Below are 13,777 nucleotides of genomic sequence, written 5' to 3' on the forward strand. Positions count from 1 at the left end.
TAAACCCCTATGTCAGTAGAGGGGTTGCAAACCAGCACAAGGACAGAACTGACATGGTAAGAAATGCTGCAGCCATGTCAGACTACAAACCAGATACAACTGGCATCCCACAAGGCTCGGTCCTGGGACCTCCCTTGTTTGGTATATATGTCCAATAGGTACAGGCCAACATGGAAGGACTGTGTCTGAACAAGTTTGCAGAGGACTACAAACTGGCCACCATATCTGACCCTCCAGCTGACACAAGCATCCCACAAAAGGGCCACATAGAAACAGACAACTGGTGCCATAGCCATGTCAGCAAGCTAATTGCAGAAAAGTGTATAGTCATCCCCTGTGGATATACAGTAAGTGCCCACCAATTACCACATAGGTGTTAACCCATTAAGTACTGAAGAAGTAATAAGAGACCTGGGGACACAAGTTGATAGATATCTTGCATTGGACAAGCATGTGGCTGTAGTGGTTACAGAAACATACCATATACCCACCTAATCATGAAGGTAGTCAGATCTAGATCAGGGGAGGTCATTGTGGCTCTGCAGTCATCCTTCATCAGCCTCACAATTGAGTACAATGGCCCCTGTGGGATGTACCTCAGCAGACACCTCCATCAACTGGAAAGACCCCAAAAGTACCTCACCAGGAGTATCAAAGAGCTCGAACAGATGCCATGTGTTGGCTGATTAAACAAACTGCAGCCTCACAATTGAGTACAATGGTCTCTGTGGGATGTACCGTAGCAGACACCTGCAGCAACTGGAATGACCACACAAATACCCCACCAGGAGGATTGCAGAGCTGTAACAGATGCCATGTGTTGCCTGAGTAAAGTAACTGCAGCTCCACACAGTGCCATACTGCCTGGCTGGAGGTGAACTGTGCCTGATGTTTAGAGCCATGACCAACCTGGTATCAATGGACGTTTGGCACCATGTAAACACTGAATGCTGGTGACCTATGCAGCTGACAGGCCTGAACCCCAGCACAGACATAAACAGGACATGCTGTACTGATTGGTCCACAGCCCAGAAGCTCACTCCAGTCATGACTAAACTCCCACTACAGGATATCCAGGGAGTCCCTCAGTGACTGTCATCCAAAGGAATCATGATGACTGGATGGGAGATGGCAGGTGTACCCTGGATATCACCTGTATGTCATGGGTAGACAGAGGCACAGCACACTAACTGTGACATATGTCATGGCAAACACCAGTAAATGTGTGTTGAAGGACAAACACTCTCTGACTAGCATTACAAATGGACTAGGGCACATGGCCATTGTTTGTCACTGTCCACACAAGTTGTGGAATACAGTAACAATGTCGGACAATCATGTACTAAGCTGTCCATATCTTAACAAAATGCAACATGGTCATATCTGCACAACTTGCCCTCAACCAGTCTGGTGTGCTCACTATAAACATTACAAGCAGTGATAGGACTGAAACTGATCATACTGTCCACCACAGTGAAAGTTTTGCACCAGTACACTATACAACAATACAACTGTTTGGTCAGCAGGAAAGGATGATGACAACTGTATGCAAACTATCACATGGCGACCCTGCAGGCACAGCATAATGCCTGTTAGGTTCAGACACACAGCAGTTGGGCAGTAAGAACACAACCTGATGTCCAACACTCAACTGTACATGTGATATATAGATGGCGTCCACACACAAACAGAAATGTGGTGGTCCACAGATCCAAACATAAGGAACGGTCACACTGGACATGCTCGCACACTTAGATAAATAAGATGTGGCAGTCAAGAAGCCATACAGACTGTGAACTGGGCATGCTCACACACTTAGGCCATGTCACAGTTCAGCAGTTGCACACACATTTCTGGCATTTCTATGTGTTAACACAGGAACCTCCCACAATACAGACATCTGCCCAGTGCACACAGTGAAGTTACAACAGAGACATAAGTAAAGTACTGGAACCCACTCATATGCAAACATCTCCCACAGTACACACGTTGTTTATAGAGATAGGGAAGGTTATGGCAATAAAGACCCACAAACAGTATATGAGCAACAGATACATGCATCTGACAGGTAAACATATGGCCGTAGAGTGGAATACCTGACCGTTGTCCCTAGGGAATACAGAAGGCTATCCACAGTGTATTTGGCGTCTGCATCCACAGTACAGTAGGCCACTGTGCCTGTGCAAAGTTAATGCATAGATATGCTCTCCCCCTTACTGATGGATAGTAACAGATGTACATACCTCTTCATCCATAATGATGTCAGCACACTATACATATGTCAGGAGCAGAAATTTTACCCAGTAATGTGAATAGCGTGCTCCGCTACTGTGTCTCTAACAAGTGTCATAACATAGTTAAGTAGGGGTTTGAGTCCTGCAAGTGCCCAGTGTGTGTGTGACTGTGTATGGGGGAGTAGTGTGTGCAATTCCATGTGTATGAGAAATGTCCATTTTGGCAACTAGTACTACACAAAACATGCTGCATATTCCACTGTCTAAACACTGATGATGTCAGCACCCTATAAGTTCAGCAGGAGAAAGCAATTCCCCCCAGTGATGCAAATAGCACACTCTGCTAATGTGTCTCACACTAGAGTCGTAACATAGTTAGGTAGGGGTTTGAATCCTGCAAGTGCCTAGTGTGTGTATGACTGTGTATGGGGGAGTAGTGTGCGCAATTCCATGTGTATGAAAAATGTCCATTTTGGCAACTAGTACTACACAAAACATGCTGCATATTCCACTGTCTAAACACTGATGATGTCAGCACCCTATAAGTTCAGCAGGAGAAAACAATCCCCCCAGTCATGCAAATAGTGCGCTCTGCTAATGCGTCTCACACTAGAGTCATAACATAGTTAGTTAGGGGTTTGAATCCTGCAAGTGCCCAGTGTGTGTGTGACTATGTATGGGGGAGTAGTGTGTGTAATTCCATGTGTATGAGAAATGTCCCCTTTGGCAACTTTTACTATGCAAAACATGCTGCATATTCCACTGTCTAAACACTGATGATGTCAGCACCCTATAAGTACAGCAGGAGAAAGTAATGCCCCTCACTAATGCAAATAGCGCGCTCTGCTAATGCGTCTTTCACTAGTGTCATAACATAGTTAGATAGGGGTTTGAATCCTGTAAGTGCCCAGTGTGTGTGTGACTGTGTATGTGAGAGCAGTGTGTGCAATTCCATGTGTATGAGAAATGTCTGTTTTGGCAACTAGTACTACACAAAACATGCTGCATATTCCACTGTTTAAACACTGATGATGTCAGCACCCTATAAGTTCAGCAGGAGAAAGCAACCCCCCCCAGTGATGCAAATAGCACGCTCTGCTAATGCGTTTCACACTAAAATCATAACATAGTTAGGTAGGGGTTTGAATCCAAGTGCTCAGTGTGTGTGTGACTGTGTATGGTGGAGTAGTGTGTGCAATTCCATGTGTATGAGAAATGTCCCTTTCGGCAACTAGTACTACACAAAACATGCTGCATATTCCACTGTCTAAACACTGATGATGTCAGCACCCTATAAGTTCAGCAGGAGAAAACAATTCCCCCCCAGTGATGCAAATAGCACGCTCTGCTAATGCGTCTGACATTAGAGTCATAACATAGTTAGGTAGGGGTTTGAATCCTTCAGGTGCCCAGTGTGTGTGTGACTGTGTATGGGGGGAGTAGTGTGTGCAATTCCATGTGTATGAGAAATGTCCCTTTTATCAACTTTTACTACACAAAACATGCTGCATATTCCACTGTCTAAACGCTGATGATGTCAGCACCCTATAAGTACAGCAGGAGAAAGCAATGCCCCCACTAATGCAAATGGCACACTCTGCTAATGTGTCTCTCACTAGTGCCATAATATAGCTAGGTAGGGGGTTGAATCCTGCAAGTGCCCAGTGTGTGTGCATGACTGTGTTTGGGGGAGTAGTGTGTGCAATTACATGTGTATGAGAAATGTCCCTTTTGGCAACTAGTACTGCACAAAACATGCTGCATATTCCACTGTCTAAACGCTGATGATGTCAGCACCCTGTAAGTACAGCAGGAGAAAGCAATGCCCCCAGTAATGCAAATAGCACGCTCTGCTAATGCATTTCTCACTAGTGTTATTACATAGTTAGGTAGGGGTTTGAACTCTGCAAGTGCCCAGTGTGTGTGTGACTGTGTATGGGGAAGTAGTGTGTGCAATTCCATATGTATGAGAAATGTCCCTTTTGGCAACTAGTACTACACAAAACATGCTGCATATTCCACTGTCTAAACACTGATGATGTCAGCACCCTATAAGTACAGCAGGAGAAAGCAATCCCCCCAGTAATGCAAATAGCACGCTCTACTAATGCGTCTCTCACTAGAGTCATAACATAGTTAAGTAGGGGTTTGAATCCTGCAAGTGCCGAGTGTGTGTGTGACTGTGTATGGGGGAGTAATGTGTGCAATTCCATGTGTATGAAAAATATCCCTTTTGGCAACTATTACTGCACAAAACATGCTGCATATTCCACTGTTTAAACACTGATGATGTCAGCACCCTATAAGTACAGCAGGAGAAAGCAATCCCCCTAGTTATGCAAATAGCATGCTCTGCTAATGTGACTCTCACAAGTGATCTAACATAGTTAGGTAGGGGTTTGTATCCTACAAATGCCATGTATAATTTTGTCACACAGTTTGTCCATGTGTGTGGGGTGTTGTTCCCAATATTGCATGACATACATTATATCAGTAATGTCAATGCACACATGATGTATGTGTGTGCCACCTACACATATGTACCTGTGAACTGCAAGAGTTCCCATGTCCGAAGCCTGCCCCATGTGAATACATGGAATATGCATCAGACAACTGTATGACTGGGGTGTTCTGTGCAGGGGCTGCATGTGGTATGTGACTATACAGTGTGGGTTGTAGATGGTGTCATCCCACCAGCGAGGGATACATGATTGGTCTGGAGCATATAGTCCACATATTGGTGATGAACAGGTGCAGCATGTTGTCACCACTTGTGGGAGTGGTAACAAGTTGTTCCATAGCAATGCAGGGAATGAATGATAAGACACCTTCAGATAGGGTCTTGCAGCTAGAATAATGCTCACACTGTATGTTTGGGTAGTTGCAGCACAACCATATAATGGTGTGTGTAGAGACCGTCATATTCCCAGTGTTGTCAGGAAGGCCAAGTGGGTTTCCTGGGTATGGGAGTGTGATGTGTGCCAGGCTATGAACCTGAAGCCAGTCTAACCCACTGTGTGTTGCACATGGAGAGGCTCTGATGCTTTGTGTAGTGCCACCAACCTGGGGGTGTGTGTATCTGAGGTGCCTTTGGATACATCCCCCCTGTTCTGTTTTGGAGCATGTGTTGGGGATGACAAGCATGGTATCAGGAATGACCTGGCACTGATGGTGTGCACCTGGGAGCCTTGTACCAGGAGTCTGTTACTGCACAGATATTGCTTTACCCCATGCTAAGAACAGTTTCCACTGTATGCATCTTGAGGTTTACACTGCTGCTGTTGAGTAGCATTGCTATTAGTGTCCCATCCCGTGTGCTACCTGTGTAGGTGGCTATGTAATGTCAGCCTTGCATACAAAGGCAGTATGTGTGTAGCAACAGCCTCTGCCAATATACAATGGCCCATGGGTGACAGGTGTAAGCTGTCCCATGCAAAGCAATGTGGCATGTCCAGCATGTAATCCCACACTGACAGGCATTGGATCCCCTTTGGATGTCACTGAAATATACGTTAAGTGCAGAAACCAATGATCTTGTCTACATATTGTGGCAGCATTCATGGTGAGGGTGAGATGCTACCCAAAGCCAGGGTCATACCAGCCTGTGCCACAACCTCAGAGAGCCCCTGCATGTCTCCTAACATGTAGACCAGGGAGGTGCGTCAGAGGTCATACACACTGGCACAGACAATGACTGAGTCATACTGCTACATGCCTTGGAGTGACTGCTTTGCTTGTGTTATGTGGTGGATCATAGTGCCCGACAGGCATCTCAGCATGACCATCACCTTGTCCAGCCTGGGAGCAGGACCACCGTGTACGTGTCAATAGAGGTACCTCATACAACTGTAGCAGGTGTGTTGTCTAGCTGTATGGCCTGCCACTGTTAGGCACACAGGCTTTGTGAGCTATGTGTCGCATGTGCTCTGCTCTGGCGTAATGTTTGCTTGTGTGTCTGCTTTGCAGGTGTCAGCTGCTCAGGCAGGATGCTATTCTGAGAGCCCAATAATGTACCTGTGTGTGTCTGTGTTTGGATTGTGGTCGTGGCAGGTCTATGGGAGACTGGTACTGTATTCACTGTAGTATCCCACTACACCTGACAGGGAATGCCAGTGCTGTGTAAACAGAGCTTAGCCCCCAGTTTGGCTATGTGGTTGCATCTCTCCCATGTGTTGTACATGTATGGGAAAGGAGAGGGTTGTCTGTGTACATGAGGCAGCTGTAACATTGCCACATGACTCACAGATTCACCAACTGGACCTGAGAGTAGATTGACAGGTGATCTTTGCACATGCTACCATAGCATTGTGACTCCCATACTAAGTAACGACACATAGGGCCAATGGGGAACAAGGTACTCAAGGTGACTATGTGAGGGTGTAGTGCTCCTGAATTGTTAGTGCTGGCATATATGAATGCTGTCTTGAGCAAATGTGAGGTACATCATATGCAATGTGTTACAGGCAAGCTACATGCAAACAGGTCAAACAGTGATGTTCTGTCAAGTGACACATGGACATCAGTACAGTAAGCAACACAGATGTCACTAGGGATCCACAGAGGCACTGTATATCTGCACCACAGGTGGAATCAGTGTTTCAGGAACATAACAGGCTAACATGCATACAAACAAAGCTACAGTCAGCAGGCCTGTATATAGACTATGCTACAACAAACATGGTGTACGACTTCCAGTATGTAACAGTGCATATATGCAGGCACTCTAAGCCAGTACCCAGACATTCCCAGGTCAGATATGTATAGACCACGTACCTTCGTAATGTTGAATAACTGGCCTGATACCCAAGTGCTCATACCTGAAATAATACACATGTCAAATAACAGACACTGAGCCCTCACTCAGCAGTTCCAGATGTAGTATGATGTATGCTACCTGTCCTGGCACCACAGTATCCTTGACATGTATGGACACTCTCCCTCCTGTCATAGTTAGTTCTGTGTTTTGGTGCTGTTATGCATGGTATGAGGTGTGACCTTGTAGTGCTAGTGTGCTCTTGTGAGCCCTGAACCTGCTGTGTAGTACTGCACAGATATCAACATCCTGAAACATCTGCATTGCAGAGTTGTGTGTGGACAGCATGCAACTCGCAGTTGACATGGCCATCATTGAGTATCAAATCAATACGTACATTGTTGTATCCCCTGTGCTACCTATGTAGGTGGCCATCCCTTCATAGCCTCACCACCAGTATGCAAAGATGTGCAGACAGAACACTGTGGTAATTAGTATGGGTGTACAAAACAATACAATGACATTCATACTGTAACTGCATCAGGCATGCTGGTATATACCCACAATGCTATACTTACACTGTACTATTGTCAACATCATACTATTACAATACGTCTATGTAGTCACCCTGTGCATCAGCACCATGTTAACCTGTTCCTGCACCGATCTTACAGATTGCAGGAGGTGGCACAGTTTCATCATATGCACAGGGCGTGTACCTGGTATGCCTGAGTCTGCCACTGATACAACCAATTGACATGTCTGTGTGTGTGTGTTGGTGAGGGACAGCAGTACAAGATGGGGCAATGTTGATGCAGGTGTTATCACTTTGCATGTGTGTATGAATGCATGCAGTCCCACCTCATGGCTGCCATATACAGGTGTTTGTGGACATCCGCAGACTGTACCTGCCAGGACATACAGATCACTGTCTGTGGCCACGGACATGGTACCTGTGCCTGGCAGGGGTGCTACGGACCGTATCAGGTACCAATCCAGACTGGGTACTGTCATCAGAAGCAGGTGTTCATTGACTGGAGACAGGTCCCTGTTGGGACTGTCCAGCACCACGTGCACGTGGTCTCCTGGGGTGGTCCGATGACAGCACAGACCCAGCACTGCTGGAGCTGCTGCTGGCACTATGTGAGCGGCTGCGGCCCTGTTGTCATCCGCGACGGCTGCCAGCTGCTGCTGTTGCTGGCATACGGCCACGTCGACGCCTCAACCGTCCACCATTGCCCTGGCTCATGGACATATAGTTGTGGAACAGATCTAATTTGTCCCCCCAACGTCTGTCAATGACCTCGGTGAAGTTGCGGATGGCAGCCGCAACATCACGCATACTGTCACTCATGGCTGTGCGACATGCTCTCAGCTCCCTCAAACCCTATCTGGTGTACCATTCCATACGTGACTGTGCCTGCATTACAGCCTGGAACATAGCTGGGGTTGAAAGACCTCTGTGGGCACGTCTGACAGGGGCGGTACGCCCACGGATGCTCCCACGAGAACCCATGGACGTCTGCCTGTGCGGTACCGTGTCAGGGCCCTGTCCATGGCTGCAGTGTGGGGATGCATGTGCCACCGGTACCACATTACCCTGGTCAATGCCCACTGTATCCTGTCCATCACCTAGGGACATTGGTGACAAAGGATGTATTGGCAGGATGACTGTGCGTATAGATGGGATCGACAGCTGTGTAGTGTCAATTGGCTGACCAATGACGGACCCTGGCACACCTACCTGTGCCATTACACAGGTATCATCATCACTATCCACAGAAGCTGATTCAGGTTCCCTGCTGCATGACACCAGAGCAGCACCAGAACCTGTGGGAGTAAGACAGAAAACACAGTTTACAATGTGTACACCATGCCACCACTGATGCACACATGCACACATGCACACATGCACACATGGGCACATGCACACATGCACACATGCACACATGGGCACATGCACACATGCACACATGCACACATGTACACATGCACACATGGGCACATGCACACATGGGCACATGCACACATGCACACATGCACACACCTCAGTATATGAGATTACCCACAGACACAAACGCACCTGCATTCAAACACATTACACTACTGCTTCAGCCTATTATTACTATTAGTATACAGAGTAGTGAAGGTAATGGTATTACGCACTCACCAGCATGGATAAGCTGCCTTGCTGTTACACCAGAGAGACCTGCGGAAAAGAGACATTCATCGTCAGTGGGCACAACTGTGCCATTGATACTGTGGGCATGTTACAGTTCAGTAGTGCAACAGTTAGCAGGTGTACTGCAGATAATGTAGTTATCACTAATGCACAATAATTACCAAGATAACAGCTACAAATTGAGGACACACCACACACATGCATAACCTAACAGTGTACAGAATGGTCACTATACACATGGCATGTTACCTGCACGCTCTGTATCCTGCTGCTGTGTGGCTCCAGCCTCCATCATTACACATGTATGCTGTTGTTGTTGCTGCTGTGCTGGAGCCACAACACTCAGGAGTAGTCCCTCCAGTCTGGTGAGGGGGGGATGTCTAGCCACCCCACCACCTGTGGCAAGCTGCTGCCTGTGGATATCCGACGCATGCTGATGGAAATTTCTAATTAAATCACTGCAGTGTTGGTGTACCTGCTCATATGTCCGGTTATGTGTGCCTATGTCATTTACCCGATGGACCAGGTCTTGCCACAGTGCAGCCCTCTCCTGCTGGTTCTGGCTTGTGTGGGAAAAGAGTACAGCGAAATCCCGCACCAGGCTCTGGTGTATCTCCTCCTCTTTTGCAGTGGAGTAGACTGGGTTCCTTTGGTGAACCATGTCCCTGAAAAGGAGAAGGGAAATATGTCAGCAATATCTGTCAGCAGACTATAGCACACATAATACACATTATACTTGACTGCAGTGATATAACTTAGGCACCATATATAGCATCTGTCTGTCTATTGGGGGATACACATGTACATGACCAGATATCAGTGCTCATCCGACACCTGTGCAACAGTACCTGGCACACTCCATACAACAGACTAGTATACTGCAGCAGTCAATGTACTGTTTCAGGTACAATACATGTCCCCACACTGGGGGTTTGAATCAAGGTACTGTATGGGGAACATTATCAGCCCATGCACTGCACACAATGCACGTTACATATTTCACTGGTACTGCACACTACTCTTACTTGCCATAACCCTACCTACACCACAGTGACATACAGGGTAACAAAGCACAACATATGGCAATGTAGTATGTGTTGATCACAATACCCCACACACCTGTCTCTGGCCTCACACCATGGACACACACTACCATGACAGACAGACAGTCATGGTGAGCAATCACACCAGTACACAACATGCATCCAGTCACTAGCACACTCATTCCACCTCACATATTCCGTTTGCAATGTGTTAATGGGTGTGCATTGCATCCTAGGTAGGTAGTGTGCTTTTGGCCCTGGGCCTACAGCAGCATACTGTTATGCTATCCTGCCCCTTGTGACACATGTGTTATGATCGTACCTGCTCCATACAAACAGTTACACAGGGTGACTCATATGGCATATTACCTATCAGCATAACATTCAGCAGGGGTATGTCTGACATCTACTCATGGGGAGGCTTGCTTCTTAATTCTGTGTGGTCTACTACAGGATATGTCATATCTATGGGTAGGTTCCCATACCTCCACCATGTGCTCTATACTGCAGTGACAAGGACGACAGACATAGGTAATTTGTGTTGTGGATGTTAGAGGTGTTACCATGGTTGGGAGACAGCTGTCATGGGTGTGACCGAACTATGTATATCCAGCAGTGGTAACCTCTATGTAGGTAGTCTGTATGCGCTCTGTGGTGTTTGAGTGCATTGACACAGTTACTTGCATATGTCTGTGACCTTCACTATATCTGTAGCTATCCTGGGAGGTACATACCAGGTAGGACATTGTGGGGTGTGGAGGGGTACAGTGACCTACATGTCCATAGCTGACACACCATGTCCGCTGACGCATTCCATGTACAGGTATTACAGGACTAGTGTGCCACTGTGTGTATCGATGTGGAGCCTATTGTACACTTGTTGACCCTGTTCACCCCTGACACATGCAGTGGTGGGCAGGCATGTACATATGTGGTGGTTACTGGTGTCAGTGTTTTTGAATGGGGTATGGTACTCCAGTATCCACACTGGTGTTCACTCCATGCCTGTGACACCAGGCACCTGTAGCAAGACATCTGCACAAATGTGCCACACATAGTCTATATATGTATATATATATATATATATATATATATATATATATATATATATATATATATATATATGTGTGTGTATATATATATATATATATATATATATATATATATATATATATATATATATATATATGTGTTGATATATTTATATCTGTATATATATCTGTTTGTATATATGTATATATCATATGTATATCTAGATGTAGATATATACATATAGATGTGGGGAGAGAGGAGGAGAGAGTGAGAGAGAGACACACAGGGTGAGTGTGAGTGTGAGGGGGTGGGACAGAGAGTGAGAGATAGTCATATACAGACATGTCAGTTAGTCAGATCTATCTGTATATCTGTAAGTCTCTACAGATATCTATATATGTATATGTGTATTACATATATCTGTACATACATATTCTACCAATCTCGATGTCTGTGCAGTACATGAGAACCTGGTTCAAGGCTCCTGAGAGCACACCAGCGGTACCAGGCTATACCCCGTATCATGCATTTTGGCTCCAGGACTCGGGACAAAATGGACAGGGAGGGGGTGTGTCCATATTCATGGAGGACACACACACCTCCAGGTTAGTGGCAACACATGAAACATCACAGACCATCCAGGTGCAGATAACCATAGGCAAACCTGCTATACAACTGGTAGCATGTTACAGACCACCCTCCCGATCTCAGGGACCACAGTCGGCCTTCCTGTAGACATTGGAGGATATGAATGTCCCACCACCCACCATCATATTGGGATAGTGCGACTACCCCAACATACACTGGGTGCATTATTCTACCCCAAACACCCTAGCCCAAAGGTTCCTGGTATTCACTATGTCAAATGCAATGGAACAGCTGGTCACCTCTCCCACAACAGGAGATAATATACTAGACCTGATCATCACAAACATGGGGACAATGTGCTACACACTGGAAGGATACCCCTCACTAGTCACATCTGACCACAGACTAATCACCCTGGATATACATATCCCACCTCCCCCACAACACAACAGACTACATTGGGAGACCTCTCACATGCCGACTTTACATGTCTTATAACTGAGTTGGTATCCTGAATACCCACTGGGCCAGTGTAATCCACTTCCCACAATGCAGACACCCTCACATATGCTTCTACAGACATCTCCAAGAATGCATGGATCATGCAATCACAAATGGAACCATGACCCTCTCCACCAAGGGCAGGCATCCTGTCTGGTGGACCCCAGCATTGAACAATTTGTATAACAACAGATGGTAGCTACTGCACGGCAGAGCATACTTCCATAGAGCTACGGCATCTCTCATCAGCAGTAGTAGACAGATGAGCTTTGTCGTACAAACATGCAAGGCCAACAGTGAGAGGGACATCGCTATGGTCACGACAGATAACCACAAGGCCTTCCTCTGCTATGTTACACACCTGGGTGGGAACCCTCAGTTGTGTTCACAGTTAGTTCACAGTGACATACGCTACACTGAACACACAGATAATGCCAACAGTCTGGCAGACAGGTTCAGTGCAGGTTTCTACACTCCCTCACCCACAAATGTGGAATTACTTATCCCAGCTGACTGTAACCTCCCTGTCATCTCGGATGTCCAGCTGGGAACCACCCTCAGTGGAACTGTAAACACAGCAGCAATGGGACCCAACAGTATTGCGGGTTGCATGCTACGTGAACTGCAAGAGGAGCTACACATGCACATTACATGCTATTCAGCCGTAGCCTTACTACAGCATATGTACCTGGCCACTGGCATTCAACAACAGTAGTCCCACTCCACACAGGGGGCACCTCTACAGACCCTGGTAACTATCGCCCCATACGCTTAACCAGCCTGGTCTGCAACACTATGAAAAGGATCATTATGGTACCCATACACAGAGACATTGGGGACCTAGACACTTGTTCCCACCCGGTTTGGCTTTGTAGAGGGCAGATCCTGCCTTATGAACCTGGTTGACCTTTTCAAATCAGTCACTATGGCCATTGCTGAGGGCATAGCGGTCCATACAGCCTACCTGGACTTGCCTACAGCATTCGACACAATACCGCACTCTGCCATCATAGACATGATCAACAGCTAACATGTAAATCCATATGTCACATGATGGGTTGCAAACCAGCTAATAGATAGAAACCCTATAGTCAACCTCACTGGTGCCATGTCAGACTCAGAGCCAGTCACATGTGATGTCCCACAGGGCTCTGTCCTGGGACTACTCATGTTCGGCATATCATTTTCAGATGTGGAAGCAGACTTGGGAGGGTAGTGGCTGACAATGTTCAAAGATGACTGCATACTAGGTGCCATAGGCACTACACCTGCTGACACATACATCTTACTGACAGGCCTCACGGACACCAACAACTGGTGGCAGAGTCATGGCCTGACACTGCATGCCACGTAATGTATACTCATACCCTTTTGGACGGACAAGGTACCTACATATTATCACATAGACAATAACCCACTGAGTACAGACAAAGTAATTGGAGAC

Source organism: Protopterus annectens, chromosome 1.part2 (assembly GCF_019279795.1).
Source record: "Protopterus annectens isolate FY-2018-M chromosome 1.part2, PAN1.0, whole genome shotgun sequence".
In the NCBI taxonomy this organism is placed as follows: domain Eukaryota; kingdom Metazoa; phylum Chordata; order Ceratodontiformes; family Protopteridae; genus Protopterus; species Protopterus annectens.